We start from the raw sequence: 21,084 nt of genomic DNA on the forward strand, positions 1-21,084 counted from the left end.
GTCATTATTTCACGTGATGTTGTATTCCATGAGCATGTATTTCCATATCTATCATCTAATCACTCTAATTCCTCTACTACTTTACCTACTCCCATTACTGACACTTTTACTACATCTTGTGGTGACCCTCCAATTTCTGATTCTGTCTCTTTTCATCCTACATCTGTTGTTCCTTCTCCTCAGCCTATCCCTCTTCTTCGAAGATCCATGAGAGCCACCAAGCCTCCCAGCTGGTTAGATGATTATCACTGCTAATTTGCTTCGCCTTTGTTTCCTTACATGATTTCTCATCCTCACACATTAATTTCTTGGCTGCTTTGTCTACTGTGCAAGAACCCAAAACTTACTTGCAGGCTCAAGGCAAAGTGGAGTGGGAGAAGGCAATGAAAGATGAACTTGCAGCCCTTGAGAAAAACCAAACATGGGAGATTGTGGACCTCCCTCCGAATCAGCATGCGATTGGAAGTAAATGAGTGTTTAAGGTGAAGTTAAAGCCCGATGGTTCGGTAGATCGCGATAAGGCTCGCCTCGTGGCGAAGGGATACAATCAATTCTAGGGGGTTGACTACATTGATCGATTTTCTCCCGTGGCCAAGACTGTCACCATACATCTTTTGTTAGCGATAGCTGCCAGTTCCTCTTGCCTCTTCATTAGGTTGACATCAACAATGCCTTCCTTCATGGCTTTCTCGATGAGACTATCTATGTTAAGGCGCCTGATGGTTACCACATTGCTCCTGGCAAAGTTTGCAGGTTGAAGCGATCTCTCTATGGCTTGAAACAAGCTTCTTGACGATGGAATCTCAAGCTTACTGCTGCTCTGCTGCGTTACGATTTTTTGCAGTTACCTCATGATTTTTGTTTATTTATGAAGCATTCTTCTCTAGGTCCCTTGATACTACTCGTTTATGTCGTTGACGTCCTTCTTACTTGTCCTTCTTAGGACGCCATTCTCCACGCCAAGAAGTTCCTGGATGAAACTTTCACTATTAAAGACCTTAGTTTAGCGAAATATTTCCTCGGACTTGAGATCGCGCGCTTCCCTGCAAGTACCTATGTTACACAGCATAAGTACATTCGCGACATTATTTTGGACACTGGTCTATCTTCTGCTAAGGTCGCTGCCATGCCCCTTCATTTGGGTCTCAAAATGTCAACTCACTCTGCTCATCCCTTAGCTAATCCTGAGCCTTATCGACAACTTGTTGGGCGATTGTTGTACCTTGGTTTTACTAGACTGGACTTGTCCTTTGCCGTTCAGCAACTCAGCCAGTTTGTTAGCAATCCCGGGCAGGAACAACTTAGGTTGCTAGCTCCATGGCCGAAGCGAAATATCGCAGCTTAGGTGCCACTACTTGTGAGCTGCGTTGGATCTCTTACTTGCTTCAAGATCTTCATATCCCGGTTTCTACCCCTATACCTCTCTTCTGGGATAACCAGGCTGCCATCCACATCGTTGCTAACCCCGTGTTTCACGAACGGATGAAGCACCTTGAGATCAACTGCCATTTGGTCCGTGATAAGTTCAAGGCCGGCTTTGTTCTTCCCACTCACTTTCCCAGCTCCTCACAACTCGCGGACTTGTTCACCAAATTACTCCCTGTTTGTAGTTTTTCTCACTTGCTCTCCAAGATGGGCTTGAGAGCCTTCCCCCAAGTCCATCTTGAGTGGAGGATGTTGACATGTGCAGCAGCAGCTCCTTCAATTACTGAGTTATTTATATAGCTGGGTTCTCTGTAATTCTTTCCTGATTGACAATTTACAGAAATAAAGATATTATTCCCACTGCTAAACCATGTTATCTTGCTCCTTTGTTTTTCATTTGGAAATAGAGTTCTTTGGATTCTTCACATGCAAACTATTAGACCATTATTTATGATATGGATTTGAATACTCCGAATTTTGGTTGTTGTATTCTATTTCAAGGGCTATAGTAGTTGGACAGAAGACCAACATGTCGACATATTCTTGTTTTTATCATAATATAGTACAAGGCAACTCACAATGTTACACTCTTTGCTACTTTGCTGGTGGGAGGAAAGTGTAACAGTTCATTGGTTGTTGGTTGTATAAGTTATAAGCATTGTGAGTACCTTATTAGATCCCAACAATATTGACATGTGATGATAAAGACCTAATTTCCCACCTCTGTGTAGAGAGAATAAATGTCGATTGATCTGGCTTTACTTGTCATTTTGCTTATGTTTTTAAATTGAATTAATATGTCTAATTACGGCTTGTCTCTAATGATTAATAAACATATACTTAGCACAAAGTACAGATCTGATTGACTGGATGAATTTTGCATGCTTTTGAATGCTTGGAATCTAAATTCTCATGAGATTGTTTTTCGATTTAGATCCTTCCAGTAATAGAACGTGGAATCTTGTGATATTATGCTTAGGAAGTTTGTTAATTGTATATTTGTTTTCATTAGCTCATCAGACCTTTTGGTTTTATTAATTGTATATTTTTATAAGTAAATATATAAATATATATGCATGTACAAATTTATTTCTAATTTGGTTTGAAAAATAAATAAAATGAGCTCAAGTACTTTCGGATTATGAAAATAAAAAGAGTTTGATAAATAAGTGAAATTAGAATTAGAAAAAGTTTCAACACAAGGTGAAATCACTTTAATTTTATTTTCAAAAATCAATTTTTGTAAGAGTACAATGGACTTTTCAAACTTAAAAATTTAAGGTTAGGTTTTTTTTTTTTTTTTGAAGGTTTTAATACATAGGTGGTAACTGTATTTGACCCTTGTCATTAATGAAACCTAATTATCAATTATTATTATGATTGTTAGATCCCACACAAAATTATGTTTTACCGTGTACTTGATATGAATCTAAGTATTGTGATGATCACTTATTTCTTTCTCTAAAAGTTTCGTATTAAATAAAATAATGAGGTTTAGTACTTTTGACTTCTTATATTTTCATTATAATGTTTTTCGTTGTTTAACACATTTTTATAATTTTATCGGATTCAAATAAGCTTCTCAAATAAATCTCTTATAAAGCAGTTTATATGGGTTTTTCCACCTTTAAATGGATGTAGGCATTCTATTTATCAAATAAGTGGCTGTTAATAATGATTCCACCCAAAATTTTTGAGGCATTTTGGCAAAAAACATGAGTGATCTAGCCACTTGGAGCAAATATTGATGTTTTCTTTCTACAATGCCATTTTATTGGGGGCTATGCACACATGTTTTTTGATGAATGATCCCTCTATTTTGAAATAAGTTTTGGATTACTCATTGGTAAATTCAGTCCCATTGTCACTCCTAATTTTCTTAACTTTATAGCTGAATTGAGTTTCAATCATGTTAAAGAAACATTCTAGCTTTTGTTGAACTTGAGATTTGTGAAGCATCATGTAGATCCATGTGGCCCTACGGTGATCATCTACTATAGTTAGCATGTACGCACAGTGTGTGATAGAATATTGTATGGACCCCAAACATCAACATGTATAAGCTCAAAAATAGTATCAGAACATTTTTCACTAAGTTGAAAGGGCAGCCTATGCTGCTTCGCCAATGGACAAGTTTCACAGTTTCTAGAGAAGTCTGTTTTGTCTATATTAAAAGGCAGATGGAAAACTACATCTTTGCTGGGGTGACCCAGCCTATTATGCCATAAGCTAGCACGTTGTTTTTCCCTTTTCTGTAAACTCAGATCATCAACACAATTTTGGGAATGAGGCATATGCTTGGAAGATAGATAAAATTTATGAGATATCTTTGATAGTAAAAATTACTATTTTTGAGTCGCTTTTATTTAACTTAACACATGTGCCTCAATAAATAAATTAATTTTAAAAAAAAATTATATTACAATCGATATGGATTAAACATAAGTTATATTTACAATTATGATACTCATATATAACAGCTAAGGCAAAAAACAATTTATTTGCAATTTTAATTGACAATAAAATATAATACAGTAAATATCTCGATATCTTAATATTAATTAATTCAAATAAATTTAATACAGCTAAGTCATGTATCGCCGTAGTCTTTTGAAGAATAGTGAAGAGAAGTGTTTTTTCTTCTAGCTGACATCATGGTTAGATTAAGATCGTAGCATTCAGAGATTAGGCATAGTAACCTGTTAGTTCACTTCTCAAGTATCAATAAGCAGATGTCAGATGGAAACTTTGAAATCCATTTGAAGGTTTGGTCAGATGATATGTTATTGCAGTAGCTTGGATATACTGAATTTCCAACTTTCCTTTTTGATGCTTCAATGTGTGTGACCAATTCTTGGATGATTACCTGTATGCTACATGCATGTACTCTTATTGTTGTGGCCTCCTTTATGAAGAACAAATGAGCATTAACAAAATATCTCATATGAAAATTGAAGAAGATGGAGTATTGAAGATTTTTCATTAAACTTTGGACTAAAGCCTACCTGATAAAGAATGTCTCATGTAAATTAGAAGGTTGACGAGCTGAAGTAAAAGTGATAGCGTTTGTTGACCAGATGTAGTTATAAGGAAGGAGAAATAGCAGAAATTGCGTATGTATCACCCTTACAATCTCATGTGGCTACAGGAAAATTGGCCTTCTTTGTGTGCCAGTTTTCTCTATGACTTTGTAATTCCTAATGTAAATCAGAAAAATGCCCTATGTATGCTCAAATGTTGAGGGGAAGCGCAGAGCGTACCTCTTTCCAGGAGCTAGGGCATGTTAACAGTGAAAATATACTGTAGTGACCTACTTAGTTATGTAACTTGCGTTTTACTAATTCAAGTAATGTGAATTCCTTTGACATGAAAAATATACTGTCTGTCGCATGAAAATGTCAAATTCCTTGACAAATATGGTGCTCCGCATTTCCTATGAAGAATCTATTGTTTTGCTTTCCCGATTTTACACCAATTCGTGTAATTTTTCTTTGATAAAGCGGCCACATTTACTGAACTGAATGTGCAATCTGCAGGCTTATTGGGAATGTTTCAGGGTCCTATAGAATATAGACCTAGGTGGAATTATAGCACACAATTATGTGATCATGGGGTTCTTGTATCGCATCTATTTTTTCTTGGATTGTCTATTGTTTAGCCTTCATTTCTGTAGGTTGAAGAAGTTTGAAGTTCTTTAACAAATGTAAATACAATTTTGGTGCTTCCTAAATGATCTTCCATTGGATCTTTGCTGTTTGTTTATGTACAGGACAAATGACAGATTTGATATATGAGGCTCCTAATTATATAAAGAAATAAACTAAATAGAATTGCTTAGGCTTGAGTTGCAGAGTTTTTCCTTTTCCCGCCATATGAGTTTGTAAATTTAATTCGTGCAGACTTCCCTTCATATCACCATTGGCAAAGATGGGCTATGAAGTGATGACCTCGAACAATGCTGGTCGATTCATCTGCAATTATGTATACTATCGCTCCTTGCGGTTTGCAGAGCAGAATGGAATCAAATCACTATTTGTACATGTTCCTCTCTTCTTGACTATAAGATGAGGAGATTCAGATGCAATTTGCTGCTTCTATGTTGGAGGTACTTGCCTCTTTTCATTAGCTCTTCAACAGTTTCAACAAAAGTCTCAAAGTCGGTCTCAAAGTTGAGACCATAGTTATGGTGGGTTTGGATTTGTGTATGCAAATGTTGGATATTTCTACTCAATGCAGTGCTTTAAATAAACAGTCAAGTGATTGTGAATTGTAAAAATGTATGAAGATAAAATTTTCTTTACCCTCAAATTCCAATTTACTTTATCGAATTGATATATACTATTGGCTGCTTGTATGAAGGAGTGGTTACCCAAAGTATCCATGTCTCATCCTATACCATTAACATTCTAAGTCATATTGTACTTTGTCTTTACAGATAGATGGATTTGACTAGACATATTTGACGAGACAATTAATGTGAAGGTTATCATGGCAACTAACAGAGCTGACACTTTGGACCCTGCCCTTCGGCATCCGGGAAGACTTGAACATAAAATTGAATTCCCTTTGCCAGATAGACGTCAGAAGATGCTTGTCTTTCAGGTGAATCTCGAAGATCATGTACTATTTGATATTTGCTGGTTCTAAAAATAAACAACATTTATATTAATTTGTCCTCACATCTCACTTAGCAAAAGAAATCTCAACCCAATTAACCTTTAAAAGAGGAAAAACTGAGAGAAAAGAGGCTAAGAAGAAAGGGAGAATCCTCCTAGGTGAAGGAGAAAAAGGGTTCATGCAACCAAGGAAAAAACGTTATTCTACCAATAAAGTTGTTATTGCTAGACCGATGTTTGTACATCTATAAACCTTTAGTTCTGGAAGCGAAACAATGCTCTGTAACAACACATAGGTTTATATGTAAGAAAGGCTCTACAATTATATATTTCTTCTTCAATGTGCATGCGCATCCTTATCGTGCTACATTTCATGCTAGACATATGAATAATAAAACATGTTTATGAAACAAAATCAACCGACTTGATGTTCTCTTGTACATTAATACATAATACCAGGATTAACAAATAATTATTTCAACAGTTGCATGATGACATGCATCATTGTCATCAGTTCATCGATACATAATTGTTTGGAGTATTGTCTGCCCATAAGATAGCAAAACGGGAAGGCTCAAGTACATACATGTGTGTATGTGTCTGGAATTCTGGCAGCTAGAAGCTAAGGTTACCTAATATGAGAATAACAAATCCAGGAAAACAACCTGGTAGGCTTCTACTCATTATTCCACAATATGGGGATTGGAATATGTTGTATTGTTCTGGTGGGAGAAATGTCATCATCACATTCACATGTTCATAGAACATTACATTATTGTTTTCTTCAATGATTGCCAGAGGGACTACTTCCTAATTGTTTTGACATAATATAAAACTTTCAAATTGCCATTTGATGATATGCTTACAATGTGACAAGTATGAAGTCTAACAGCATCAATTTTGTGCATGTTCTATGGTAGAAGAAATGATGGTGGACAAGCTGAGTACATTTGTCCAAATTGTTATATAGAAGAAGTTGAGAAGTGGGAAAGTGTACCCATTGCCGGAGAGCGCTGTTCTAGGAGCAAGGGATTTGTGTAGAACAATTTTGAGTATTAACATGGAGCAGCGGTTATTTGCAAAGCTGAAGCAAGAAAGGCAGGATAGAGTAAGGCTTCAATGCAAAAGTTTTGCCTGAGGTGAGCCTGTTACTTATATGCAGTATGTGATGTACTTCCAGTTTGTGATCTTCTTTAAGGTAAGTTTTGAATTTCTCATATGTAGAAAAGATATACTATGCTTAAATTTATCTTTCCTTTTAGTTTCTTTAGATCATTGTTTCTAATTAATACATTCTAACAATAGAATAAGATTAGACTTAATTACTTGTTCAGAAAAATAAACGAATATTTGAGTGGCTTGCGCTCTGTACAGATTATGAGAGTGACTTGAATGACCATCTTTATTGTAAAAAAGTAACAAGAGATTGGAGCCTAGTATCATTGTGACAATAGAATTAGATTAGTCAGGAAATTAATGTGTTGGAATGTGGATGTGTGGGGATTGAAAATTTTTATTTGGGGGTTGACAATTTTTATTGAACGCCGATGTTGTGAAGGAAGTTAGTGTGTCTCGAGAAAAATATACGAATTATCTTGTGGTAGCGCTTGAATTTACCTATTGTTGTCTTGTGATATCCCTTAGATTAATAGGATTTCGAGATAAGTAGGGAAACTAGCACTAGTGGCATGTTGAAAAAAAAAGTCGTGTGAAGTGTGTTCCATTGACTGTATCAATTGAATAATGTTCGAGAATCAACACAAAAGCCCTTTGTGTGAGCTTTTGGACCAAAGCACTTCCATTTAAATAGTGCTCCTACATTTCTTTTGATTGAGGGCATCAAACTTAGGGTGTTCATTCTAGAACTTGCTTGTGTAATACATTTTTAGTCCACATTCTTGTAAGATTGGTGTATGAAAATGATAAGGGCACTTAGGAATACCCCATTGACCTGAAAATAGTCTATCTTGAATTCACCCATAGAAAAACTCATTTGAGCCTTGGCTTTTCTTTTCTTTGTTAAACCACATTATAAGCCAAATTATCTCTTTCTTGGTTATTTCCTCAGTCATTTTTGAACCCATTCAAGGGGATGTTGCTGGCTTGGTTGCTTGTAAATTGACATAAAAATGAGTGAATGGAATGATTTAAGTTGCATACAGGGGCCGCATTCCTAGCCCCAAGGAAAAGAAAGAATGAGAAGGAGAAAATGAAAAAAAAAATGATGAAACAAAAGAAAGAAAGAAAAGAAAGAGAAAAAAGAGAAAAAAGAAAAGAAAGAGAAAATGATTCAGAAAGAAAGAGAAGAGAAACAGGAAAGAAAGAAATGGAAAGGAGGAAATGAAAAAAAAAAGATCCAACAGAAAGAAAAAAAAGAAGAAAAGAAAAAGGGGAAAAGGTTCTGAAAAAGAAAGAGAACAGAAACCGAAAGCGAAAGAATTGAGTAATTCGATTATTCAAATCACTTGAATCGATTTGAAGGGATTGCTTGGAAGGATAAGCAACTAGGTCAGCAGCGCTCCTGTGAATTTATAAGCCACAATTCAATCTATATTTTGCCATACCTTGTCCTAAACCCCATTACAACCGATGGAAAGATCCTTTGATTCATTCATTAATTTGCATTTCGTTGGTGGAGGAGATTTGATTCACAAGCAAGCCTATGGTAATGACATTCTATGTATTGATTTGAGTGGAACCCAAATTCTTAAACACTTTATGAGTGATGAGAGTGATACCCTTGTGAGAGTGTTGAGACTTGTTTCATTTGATTTTGGTAAAGTCGATGGGATGCTTATGTGTTGAATGTTTTGCTACAGGTGCTTATTCTCGATATTGCTGTCACTTCTTAAACTATTAAGTCATATTAGTTTAGGGGATATACTTTGACTGACATGAAAGGGAATTTGAGAATTGCTACTTGGATAATTCGTGTATTTGGATAGAGACATGCTTGAGAGCAAGCATGGTTTCGGTGAGGGGGAATCTGATAAAATATACTTTAACGCTCCTAGACATGCTTATTTCGGGTGATCGGGGAAGGATTTTATTGTGTAGATCAATGATGTTAAGTTACCCCAATTTCCTAGAAGATGGGAGTGTAAGGTAGGTGATAGTTTTATACACATCACAGTTCTAAGTTATACGAGTCCGTTTCAAATCTTGTGTTATTATGCTGGGTGGATTTTTGTCTAAATTTCAGACCTTATTTGTGTTCCTAATAATTATTTCACTAATGGGATCAAGAGATGCATTTATGTATCAAATACTATTATCCTATTCTTTTTGTCAATCTAGGAGCCCATTTTTTTCGCCCAAAACACTGAGCTGGAGTTAATCTTAACTGGTTAAATTCGATGCACAAAGAGAATTTTATGAGATTACAACAAAATGTTGAAACTATTATGGTCATGTTGGATGGTATTGTTAAAATGAGTGATTAGAGTGATACCCTTGTGAGAGTGTTGAGACTTGTTTCATTTGATTTTGGTAAAGTCGATGGGATGCTTATGTGTTGAATGTTTTTGCTAGAGGTGTTTGTTCTCGATATTACTGTCACTTCTTAAACTATTAAGTCATATTAGTCTAGGGGATATACTTGACTGACATGAAAGAGAATTTGAGAATTGCTACTTGGATAATTCGTGTATTTGGATAGAGACATGCTTGAGAGCAAGCATGATTTGGGTGAGGGGGAATCTGATAAAATATACTTTAACTCTCCTAGACATGCTTATTTCGGGTGATCGGGGAAGGATTTTATTGTGTAGATCAATGATGTTAAGTTACCCCAATTTCCTAGAAGATGGGAGTGTAAGGTAGGTGATAGTTTTATACACATCACAGTTCTAAGTTATACGAGTCCGTTTCAACTCTTGTGTTATTATGCTGGGTGGATTTTTATCTAAATTTCAGAGCTTATTTGTGTTCCTAATAATTATTTCACTAATGGGATCAAGAGATGCATTTATGTATCAAATACTATTGTCCTATTATTTTTGTCAATCTAGGAGCCCATTTTTTTCGCCCAAAACACTGAGCTGGAGTTAATCTTAACTGGTTAAATTCGATGCACAAAGAGAATTTTATGAGATTACAACAAAATGTTGAAACTGTTATGGTCCTGTTGGATGGTATGTTACAATTGATTGTGCTATTTCTGATAATGCATATGCTAAAATCTTTCAATTGACAACCTCGATAGTTAATGGCCTCTGCCATTTTGGGGCGTCTGAGTTGGCTTCTCAAAAACAAGCTTTTGAAACTCATAATTGGATTGGCATGTGGTGATGGTTTGGAGAACTTTGTATTCTCTTTTCTTCAAGCATAAAGAGAAAAGGTAACTTGTCTTCTGGCCTTCTTGGTTTTTGTGCACTGTGGCATGTGAATTGTTCTATTCATCAACTTGCTGACCGACTTCCTGAATTTGTTCCGTATTTTGAAACTCTGTTGTTGTGCTCCATGCTTGAGCTTTCTGGTGCACAGGTTACATATTTAACCAAATATAACGTTGTAAGAATTTTAGGAGTTCCAATAAGTGTCCTAGAGTGAAAGATAATGAATCATAGGTAGTTCCGAAATGAGTATCTCTTCCTTCTTTCCCCCCATACATTGTAAAATTTTTAAAAATATGAGTCTTTTCTATCTATTTATATGCAAGAAAAGATGTAAGACTTGTCTTCTTGTTATTTAAGCCTTTTTATGGCATATGTTCATGTGATGATTGTTATAGATAACTAACTCATGTTTCTTCTTTTTCAGGCATATTTATGAGTTCCTATGTACAATCATCACATGAACATATGCCTGAAAAAGAAGAAACATGAGTTAGTTATCTATAACAATCATCACATGAACATATGCCATAGAAAGGCTTAAATAACAAGAAGACAAGTCTTACATCTTTTCTTGCATATAAATAGATAGAAAAGACTCATATTTTTAAAAGTTTTATAATGTATGGGGGGAAAGAAGGAAGAGATACTCAATTTGGAACTACCTAGGATTCATTAACTTTCACTCTAGGACACTTTTTGGAACTCATAAAATTCTTACAAGGTTATATTTGGTTAAATATTTACCTGTGCACCAGAAAGCTCAAGCATGGAGCACAACAACAGAGTTTCAAAATACGGAACAAATTCAGAAAGTCGGTCGGCAAGTTGATGAATAGAACAATTCACATGCCACAGTGCACAAAAACCAAGAAGGCCCGAAGACAAGTTACCTTTTGTCTTTATGCTTGAAGAAAAGAGAATACAAAGTTCTGCAAACCATCACCACATGCCAATCCAATTATGAGTTCCAGAAGCCTGTTTTTGAGAAGACAACTCAGACGCCCCAGAATGGCAGAGGCCATTAACTTCCGAGGTTGTCAATTGAAAGATTTTAGCATATGCATTATCAGAAATAGCACAATCAATTTTAACATACCATCCAACAGGACCATAATAGTTTCAACATTTTGTTGTAATCTCATAAAATTCTCTTTGTGCATCGAATTTAACCAGTTAAGATTAACTCCAGCTCAGTGTTTTGGGCGAAAAAATGGGCTCCTAGATTGACAAAAAAGAATAGGACAATAGTATTTGATACATAAATGCATCTTTTGATCCCATTAGTGAAATAATTATTAGGAACACAAATAAGCTCTGAAATTTAGACAAAAATCCACCCAGCATAATAACACAAGAGTTGAAACGGACTCCTATAACTTAGAACTGTGATGTGTAAAAAACTATCATCTACCTTACACTCCCATCTTCTAGGAAATTGGGGTAACTTAACATCATTGATCTACACAATAAAATCTTTCCCGGATCACTCGAAATAAGCATGTCTAGGAGCGTTAAGTATATTTTATCAGATTCCCCCACACCGAAACCATGCTTGCTCTCAAGCATGTCTCAATCCAAATACACGAATTATCCAAGTAGCAATTCTCAAATTCCCTTTCATGTGAGTCAAGTATATCCCCTAGACTTATATGACTTAATAGTTTAAGAAGAGATAGCAATATCGAGAACAAGCACCTGTAGCAAAACATTCAACACATAAGCATCCCATTGACTTTATCAAAATCAAATGAAACAAGTCTCAACACTCTCACAATGGCTCATAAAGTGTTTAAGAATTTGGGTTCCACTCAAATCAATACATAGAATGTCATTACCATAAGCTTGCTTGTGAATCAAATCTCCTCCACCAACGAAATGCAAATTAATGAATGAATCAAAGGGTCTTTCCATCGATTGTAATGGGGTTTAGGACAAGGTATGGCAAAATATAGATTGAATTGTGGCCTATAAATTCAAAGGAGCGCTGCTGACCTAGTTGCTTATCCTTCCAAGCAATCCCTTCAAATCGATTCAAGTGATTTGAATAATCGAACTACTTAATTCTTTCGCTTTCGGTTTCTGTTCTCTTTCTTTTTCATCTTTTTCAGAACATTTTCCCCTTTTTCTTTTCTTCTTTTTTTTTCTTTCTGTTGGATCTTTTTTTTTCATTTCCTCCTTTCCATTTCTTTCTTTCCTGTTTCTCTCCTCTTTCTTTCTGAATCTTTTTCTCTTTCTTTTCTTTCTTCTCTTTCTTTTCTTTTTTCTCTTTTTTCTCTTTCTTTTCTTTTTTCTCTTTTTTCTCTTTCTTTTCTTTCTTTTCTTTTTGTTTCATCATTTTTTTTTCATTTTCTCCTTCTCATTCTTTCTTTTCCTTGGGGCTAGGAATGCGGCCCTTGTATGCAACTTAAATCATCCCTTTCACTCGTTTTCATGTCAATTTACAAGCAACCAAGCCAGCGACATCCCCTTGAATGGGTTCAAAAATTACTTCAGGAAATAACCAAGAAAGGGATAATTTGGCTTATAATGTGGTTTAACCAAGAAAAGAAAAGCCAAGGCTCAAATGAGTTTTTCTATGGGTGAATTCAAGATAGGTTTTTTTCAGGTCAATGGGGTATTCCTAAGTGCCCTTATCATTTTCATACACCAATCTTACAAGAATGTGGACTCAAAATGTATTTCACAAGCAAGTTCTAGAATGAACACCCTAAGTTTGATGCCCTCAATCAAAAGAAATGTAGGAGCACTATTTAAATGGAAGTGCTTTGGTCCAAAAGCTCACACAAAGGGCTTTTGTGTTGATTCTCGAACATTATTCAATTGATGCAGTCAATGGAACACACTTCACACCACTTTTTTTTTCAATATGCCACTAGTTCTGGTTTCTCCTACTTATCTCGACTTATACCAAAAAATCCTATTAATCTAAGGGATATCACAAGACAACAATAGGTAAATTCAAGCGCTACTACAAGATAATTCGCATATTTTTCTCGAGACACACTAACTTCCTTCACAACAACGGCGTTCAATAAAAATTGTCAACCCCCAAATAAAAATTTTCAATCCCCACACATCCACATTCCAACACATTAATTCCCTGACTAATCTAATTCTATTGTCACAACGATACTAGGCTCCAATCTCTTGTTACTTTTTTACAATAAAGATGGTCATTCAAGTCACTCGCATAATCCGTACAGAGCGCAAGCCACTCAAATATTCGTTTATTTTTCTAAAACAAGTAATTAAGTTCTGCAGAGCTTTGCACCTCTTTCTAATCTTATTCTATTGTTAGAATGTATTAATTAGAAACAATGAGCTAAAGAAACTAAAAGGAAAGATAAATTTAAGCATAGCATATCTTTTCTACATATGAGAAATTCAAAACTTACCTTAAAGAAAATCACAAACTGGAAGTACATCACATACTGCATATAAGGAACAGGCTCACCTCAGGCAAAACTTTTGCATTGAAGCCTTACTCTATCCTGCCTTTCTTGGTTCAGCTTTGCAAATAACCGCTGCTTGTTCTACGCAAATCCCTTGCTCCTAGAACAGCGCTCTCCGGCAATGGGTACACTTTCCCACTTCTCAACTACTTCTATATAACAATTTGGACAAATGTACTCAGCTTGTCCACCATCATTTCTTCTACCATAGAACATGCACAAAATTGATGCTGTTAGACTTCATACTTGTCACATTGTAAGCATATCATCAAATAGCAATTTGAAAGTTTTATATTATGTCAAAACAATTAGGAAGTAGTCCCTCTGGCAATCATTGAAGAAAACAATAATGTAATGTTCTATGAACATGTGAATGTGATGATGACATTTCTCCCACCAGAACAATACAACATATTCCAATCCCCACACTGTGGAATAATGAGTAGAAGCCTACCAGGCTGTTTTCCTGGATTTGTTATTCTCATATTAGGTAACCTTAGCTTCTAGCTGCCAGAATTCTAGACACATACACATGTATGTACTTGAGCCTTCCCGTTTTGCTATCTTATGGGCAGACAATACTCCAAACAGTTATGTATTGATGAACTGATGACAATGATGCATGTCATCATGCAACTGCTGAAATAATTATTTGTTAATCCTGGTATTATGTATTATTGTACAAGAGAACATCAAGTCGGTTGATTTTGTTTCATAAACATGTTTCATTATTCATATGTCTAGCATGAAATCTAGCACGATAAGGATGTGCATGCACATTGAAGAAGAAATATATAATTGTAGAGCCTTTCTTACATATAAACCTATGTGTTGTTACAGAGCATTGTTTCGCTTCCAGAACTAAAGGTTTATAGATGCAAAAACATCGCTCTAGCAAGAACAACTTTATTGGTAGGATAACGTTTTTTCCTTGGTTGCATGAACCCTTTTTCTCCTTCACCGAGGAGGATTCTCCCTTTCTTCTTAGCCTCTTTTCTCGCAGTTTTTCCTCTTTTAAAGGTTAATTGGGTTGAGATTCTTTTGCTGAATGAGATGTGAGGACAGATTAATATAAATGTTGTTTATTTTTTTAGAACCAGCAAACATCAAATAGTACATGATCTTTGAGATTCACCTGAAAGACAAGCCTCTTCTGACGTCTATCTGGCAAAGGGAACTCAATTTTATGTTCAAGTCTTCCCGGATGCCGAAGGGCAGGGTCCAAAGTGTCAGCTCTGTTAGTTGCCATGATAACCTTCACATTAACTGTCTCGTCAAATATGTCTGGTCAAATCCATCTATCTGTAAAGACAAAGTACAATATGACTTAGAATGTTAATGGTATAGGATGAGACATGGATACTTTGGATAACCACTCCTTCATACAAGCAGACAATAATATATATCAATTCGATAAAGTAAATTGGAATTCGAGGGTAAAGAAAATTTTATCTTCATACATTTTTACAATTCACATTCACTTGACTGTTTATTTAAAGCACTGCATTGAGTAGAAATATCCAGCATTTGCATACACAAATCCAAACCCACCATAACTATGGTCTCAACTTTGAGACCGACTTTGAGACTTTTGTTGAAACTGTTGAAGAGCTAATGTAAAAAGGCAAGTACCTCCAACAAAGCAGCAAATTGCATCTGAATCTCCTCATCTTATAGTCAAGAAGAGAGGAACATGTACAAATAGTGATTTGATTCCATTCTGCTCTGCAAACCGCAAGGAGTGATAGTATACATAATTGCAGATGAATCGACCAGCATTATCCGAGGTCATCACTTCATAGCCTATCTTTGCCAATGGTGATATGAAGGGAAGTTTGCAGGAATTAAATTTACAAACTCATATAGCGGGAAAAGGAAAAACACTGCAACTCAAGCCTAAGCAATTCTATTTAGTTTATTTCTTTATATAATTAAGAGCCTCATATATCAAATCTGTCATTTGTCTTGTACATAAACAAACAGCAAAGATCCAATGGAAGATCATTTAGGAAGCACCAAAATTGTATTTACATTTGTTAAAGAACTTCAAACTTCTTCAACCTACAGAAATGAAGGCTAAATGATAGACAATCCAAGAAAAAATAGATGCGATACAAGAACCCCGTGATCACATAATTGTGTGCTATAATTCCACCTAGGTCTATATTCTATAGGACCCTGAAACATTCCCAATAAGCCTGCAGATTGCACATTCAGTTCAGTAAATGTGGCCGCTTTGACAAAGAAAAATTACATGAATTGGTGTAAAATCGGGAAAGCAAAGCAATAGATTCTTCATAGGAAATGCGGAGCACCATATTTGTCAAGGAATTTGACATTTTCATGCGACAGACAGTATATTTTTCATGTCAAAGGAATTCACATTACTTGAATTAGTAAAACGCAAGTTACATAACTAAGTACACTACAGTATATTTTCACTGTTAACATGCCCTAGCTCCTGGAAAGAGGTACGCTCTGCGCTTCCCCTCAACATTTGAGCCTACATAGGGCATTTTTCTGATTTACATTAGGAATTACAAAGTCATAGAGAAAACTGGCACACAAAGAAGGCCAATTTTCCTGTAGCCACATGAGATTGTAAGGGTGATACAGACGCAATTTCTGCTATTTCTCCTTCCTTATAACTACATCTGGTCAACAAACGCTATCACTTCTTTTACTTCAGCTCGTCAACCTTCTAATTTACATGAGACATTCTTTATCAGGTAGGCTTTAGTCCAAAGTTTAATGAAAAATCTTCAATACTCCATCTTCTTCAATTTTCATATGAGATATTTTGTTAATGCTCATTTGTTCTTCATAAAGGAGGCCACAGCAATAAGAGTACATGCATGTAGCATACAGGTAATCATCCAAGAATTGGTCACACACATTGAAGCATCAAAAAAGAAAGTTGGAAATTCAGTATATCCAAGCTACTGCAATAACATATCATCTGACCAAACCTTCAAATGGATTTCAAAGTTTCCATCTGAGCATCTGCTTATTGATACTTGAGAAGTGATCTAACAGGTTACTATGCCTAATCTCTGAATGCTAAGATCTTAATCTAACCATGATGTCAGCTAGAAGAAAAAACATTTCTCTTCACTATTCTTCAAAAGACTACGGCGATACATGACTTAACTCTATGGTCAATGCCTCCAAATTCATATCAAACTACTGTATGTCAGATTACCAACTCTTAAATGAGGTATCTAGCAACCATGGGATCTATAGAAAACCATTGTCCCATAGTCAAACAAGATCACAAACAAAAAATATCAGCCAAAACAGAAAGAGTGGCTCGTCCAGAAGAGTCCATACCGACATAAACTTGACTCCCTTTTATTACAAAATTCAATTTAAAAGGAAGAAGAAGAAGAACTAGACAGAGTTCATAGCTATAATCAGCATAGATTCAATCACGTACATAATTCCAGAATACAAAACCACCAAGAAAAAAAAAAAGAAAACTCACTACAATCATATCAAATTAGAAAAGAAGAAAACAAAAGAGATGATCAAAATATAAATGACCGAGCTTAATCCAGGAAAATCACAAACGCGAAATTCAAAAACCCTCATACCTGAACTTGAAATCAAAAACTCAAAAATCAAAACTCGTTGTGCGCATATATATCTAAATATAAAAAATAGGAGTAGCAGTTATTACCGGGGTCTGTGCCGCACCCTTTTGCCTTGAAACTCACAATATCACTCTGCTACCTCCGCCGCTGCTTCTCCTCACTTTCGCGGGCCATCGTTTCAGAGTCATAAACCAAACCCAAACCCTTGGAACCCTTCTCCTTCACTCCCTCTCTGCTGATCTGCGGTGGTTTGAGAGTTTCTATTTCCTCTTTTGGGTGAGAAGAGAAGCGAAAATGAAGGTGAGGAGCTGAAAAAGGTGGGAAGGAGATGATTTTGAGGGTTTTTACCGGTGGAGAACGATATCTGGATTTCTTGATTTTGGGGGAGGGGGAGTCGGGAGTGTGAGTGGGGTTTTTACCGGTGGAGTGTGGGTTTTTACCGGTAGAGTATTCTTTTATTTTTTAATTATTTTTTCTGTCATATAAATTTTAGGTGTATGATTAGATGTAGATAAATATAGTAATTCTAATTATAAATTCATTGAAAATTTCTGTTTGACGTGCTCGTTTGTTTTTATTTTGGTTTTGTGATTAAATATCAAATCTCATTTTTTGTGCAAATGTGATTTTACTTACAATAATTACTTATTTTTAAAATTGAATTCTAATGATGACCCATATAAAAATAATATTTTAATTATTAATTTATATTTTATAATTCATTAAATTCAATTTTGAGTATAAACTAGGTATTAATCCGTGCATTGCATAGGCATATATTTTATGATTTAAAGTTATTCGATATCTAATAATAATTTTTTAAATTTATTTGAATTAATTAATATTAAGATATCGAGATATTTACTGTATTATATTTTATTCTCAATTAAAATTGCAAATAAATTGTTTTTTGCCTTAGCTTTTATATATGAGTATCATAATTGTAAATATAACTTATGTTTAATCCATATCAATTGTAATATAATTTTTTTAGTTATAACTTATTAATAAAATTAAGCATGTGAATTTTAAAACTAATTTATTTGTTGAGGCACATGTGTTAAGTTAAATAAAAGCGACTCAAAAATAGTAATTTTTACTATCAAAGATATTTCATAAATTTTATCTATCTTCTTAAGCAATATTCACATAAAATAATTTTATATTATCTACTGTACATAACATGAATCGTGAGAATTATTATATCATACCATACAAAAAAGAAAAGAACAATTGAAACATCATAATTAAAGACAAAATTTTGAATTAAAATACATGAAAAATAATATAATATATGATTTAAACAATGTATAAAATAAAGGTAACAACATCATATGCAAGAAATATATATATTAAATGCAAAGTAAAAAACCAATGATAAAATTTTGAATGCGGAGTAACCATCAACATAACAATAAAAATATCTTTATAATAGCAAGAAATATGATATTTACAGAAATAAAATACTATAGAAGAGATTTATTTGAGAAGCTTATTTGAATCCGATAAAATTATAAAAATGTGTTAAACAACGAAAAACATTATAATGAAAATATAAGAAGTCAAAAGTACTAAACCTCATTATTTTATTTAATACGAAACTTTTAGAGAAAGAAATAAGTGATCATCACAATACTTAGATTCATATCAAGTACACGGTAAAACATAATTTTGTGTGGGATCTAACAATCATAATAATAATTGATAATTAGGTTTCATTAATGACAAGGGTCAAATACAGTTACCAGCCATGTATTAAAACCTTCAAAAAAAAAAAAAAAACCTAACCTTAAATTTTTATGTTTGAAAGTCCATTGTACTCTTACAAAAATTGATTTTTGAAAACAAATTTAAAGAGATTTCACCCTGTGTTGAAACTTTTTCTAATTCTAATTTCGCTTATTTATCAAACTCTTTTTATTTTCATAATCCGAAAGTACTTGAGCTCATTTTATTTTAGTTTTATTTATTTTTCAAACAAAATTAGAAATAAATTTGTACATGCATATATATTTATATATTTACTTATAAAAATATACAATTAATAAAACCAAAAGGTCTGATGAGCTAATGAAAACAAATATACGATTAACAAACTTCCTAAGCATAATATCACAAGGTTCGACGTTCTATTACTGGAAGGATCTAAGTCGAAAAATAATCTCATGAGAATTTAGATTCCAAGCATTCAAAAGCATGCAAAATTCATCCAGTCAATCAGATCTGTACTTTGTGCTAAGTGTATGTTTATTAATCATTAGAGACAAGCCGTATTTAGACATATTAATTCAATTTAAAAACATAAGCAAAATGACAAGTAAAGCCAGATCAATCAACATTTATTTTCTCTACACAGAGGTGGGAAACTAGGTCTTTATCATCACATGTCAATATTGTTGGGCTCTAATAAGGTACTCACAATGCTTATAACTTATACAACCAACAACCAATGAACTGTTACACTTTCCTCCCACCAGCAATGTAGCAAAGAGTGTAACATTGTGAGTTGCCTTGTACTAGACATTATGATAAAGCAAGAATATATCGACATGTAGGTCTTCTGTCCAACAAACACAGCCCTAGAAATAGAATATAACGACCAAAATTCAGATTATTCAAATCCATATCATAAATAATGGTCGGGTAGTTTGCATGTATGTACAAACTCATGTCAAAAGAAAAAGAGGTCATTCAAAGATAAGTTATAAAAGCAATCTATTGAAAATGGTGAATTATCATTTTCTTGGCCTAAAGAAAGAAATATTGCCCTATAAACTTGGTTGGGCAGGGGAATTTAAGAACACCTCTCTGACTACGAATGTCAACTCATTGATAACTGATAGTCAAATCTTCATAAATAACTATTTAAAAACTTGACATTTTAAAACACCCATTTAACTTTCTTGATAGAAAGAAAAGCAATAAAAAAAATTCTATGCTTGACCGAATTATTGTAAGGATATTGATAATACGCAGAATTAATGGTATTTTGTAACAGAATCCAATTAAAAAGGATTGTAATCATATATACTAGGATTAATTTTATTGACATCTCTTGAAGTTAGGTCCATATAAACAAATATGCCTTGCCATTTGCAAAATTACAAGTACATCCCTTCAAGTTGTACTTGTAATTGTGCATACACCCCTTGTTCAGTGGCCAAAAAATTGCATGTGTTTGTGTGTTTGGACCTAATTTTAGGGGGTGTTAATATAATTTATCCTATATATTACTTGATCCATAACGCCACATAATAAGTCCAACAGGAGCAATTAATTGAATGTTGATTAATACATAATTGATCAAACATTTGATCAAATCCACTATTTCACCAAAATATCAACGTAACTTCAATCTTGGTCACGAAGTGAAAATAATTGGCCCGTAGAGATAATCATCTAACCAGTTGGGAGGCTTGGTGGCTCTCATGGATCTTCAAAGAAGAGGGATAGGTTGAGGAGAAGGAACAACAGACGTAGGATGAAAAGAGACAGAATCAGAAATTGGAAGGTCACCACAAGATATAGTAAAGTGTCAGTAATGGGAGTAGGTAAAGTAGTAGAGGAGTTAGAGTGATTAGATGATAGATATGGAAATACATGCTCATGGAACACAACATCACGTGAAATAATGACATTATGGTGATCAAGATCATAGAGT

General features: G+C 34.4%; 1 long non-coding RNA gene across 3 annotated transcripts; it reads right to left on the reverse strand.

The window, feature by feature from the left end:
* LOC105164470 lies at positions 13,041–17,940 on the reverse strand. 3 transcript variants are annotated; one of them, XR_848027.2, is made up of 4 exons: positions 17,510–17,939; positions 15,463–15,633; positions 14,966–15,132; positions 13,041–14,029 (listed from the first exon to the last, which is right to left on the reverse strand). It is a non-coding gene; the product is annotated as an uncharacterized LOC105164470 (long non-coding RNA). The 3 variants fall into 3 exon arrangements; XR_848025.2 differs by having other exon boundaries at positions 13,041–14,032; XR_848026.2 differs by lacking the exon at positions 13,041–14,029 and adding an exon at positions 14,053–14,874 and having other exon boundaries at positions 17,510–17,940.

This window comes from Sesamum indicum, linkage group LG6, assembly GCF_000512975.1.
Source record: "Sesamum indicum cultivar Zhongzhi No. 13 linkage group LG6, S_indicum_v1.0, whole genome shotgun sequence".
In the NCBI taxonomy this organism is placed as follows: domain Eukaryota; kingdom Viridiplantae; phylum Streptophyta; class Magnoliopsida; order Lamiales; family Pedaliaceae; genus Sesamum; species Sesamum indicum.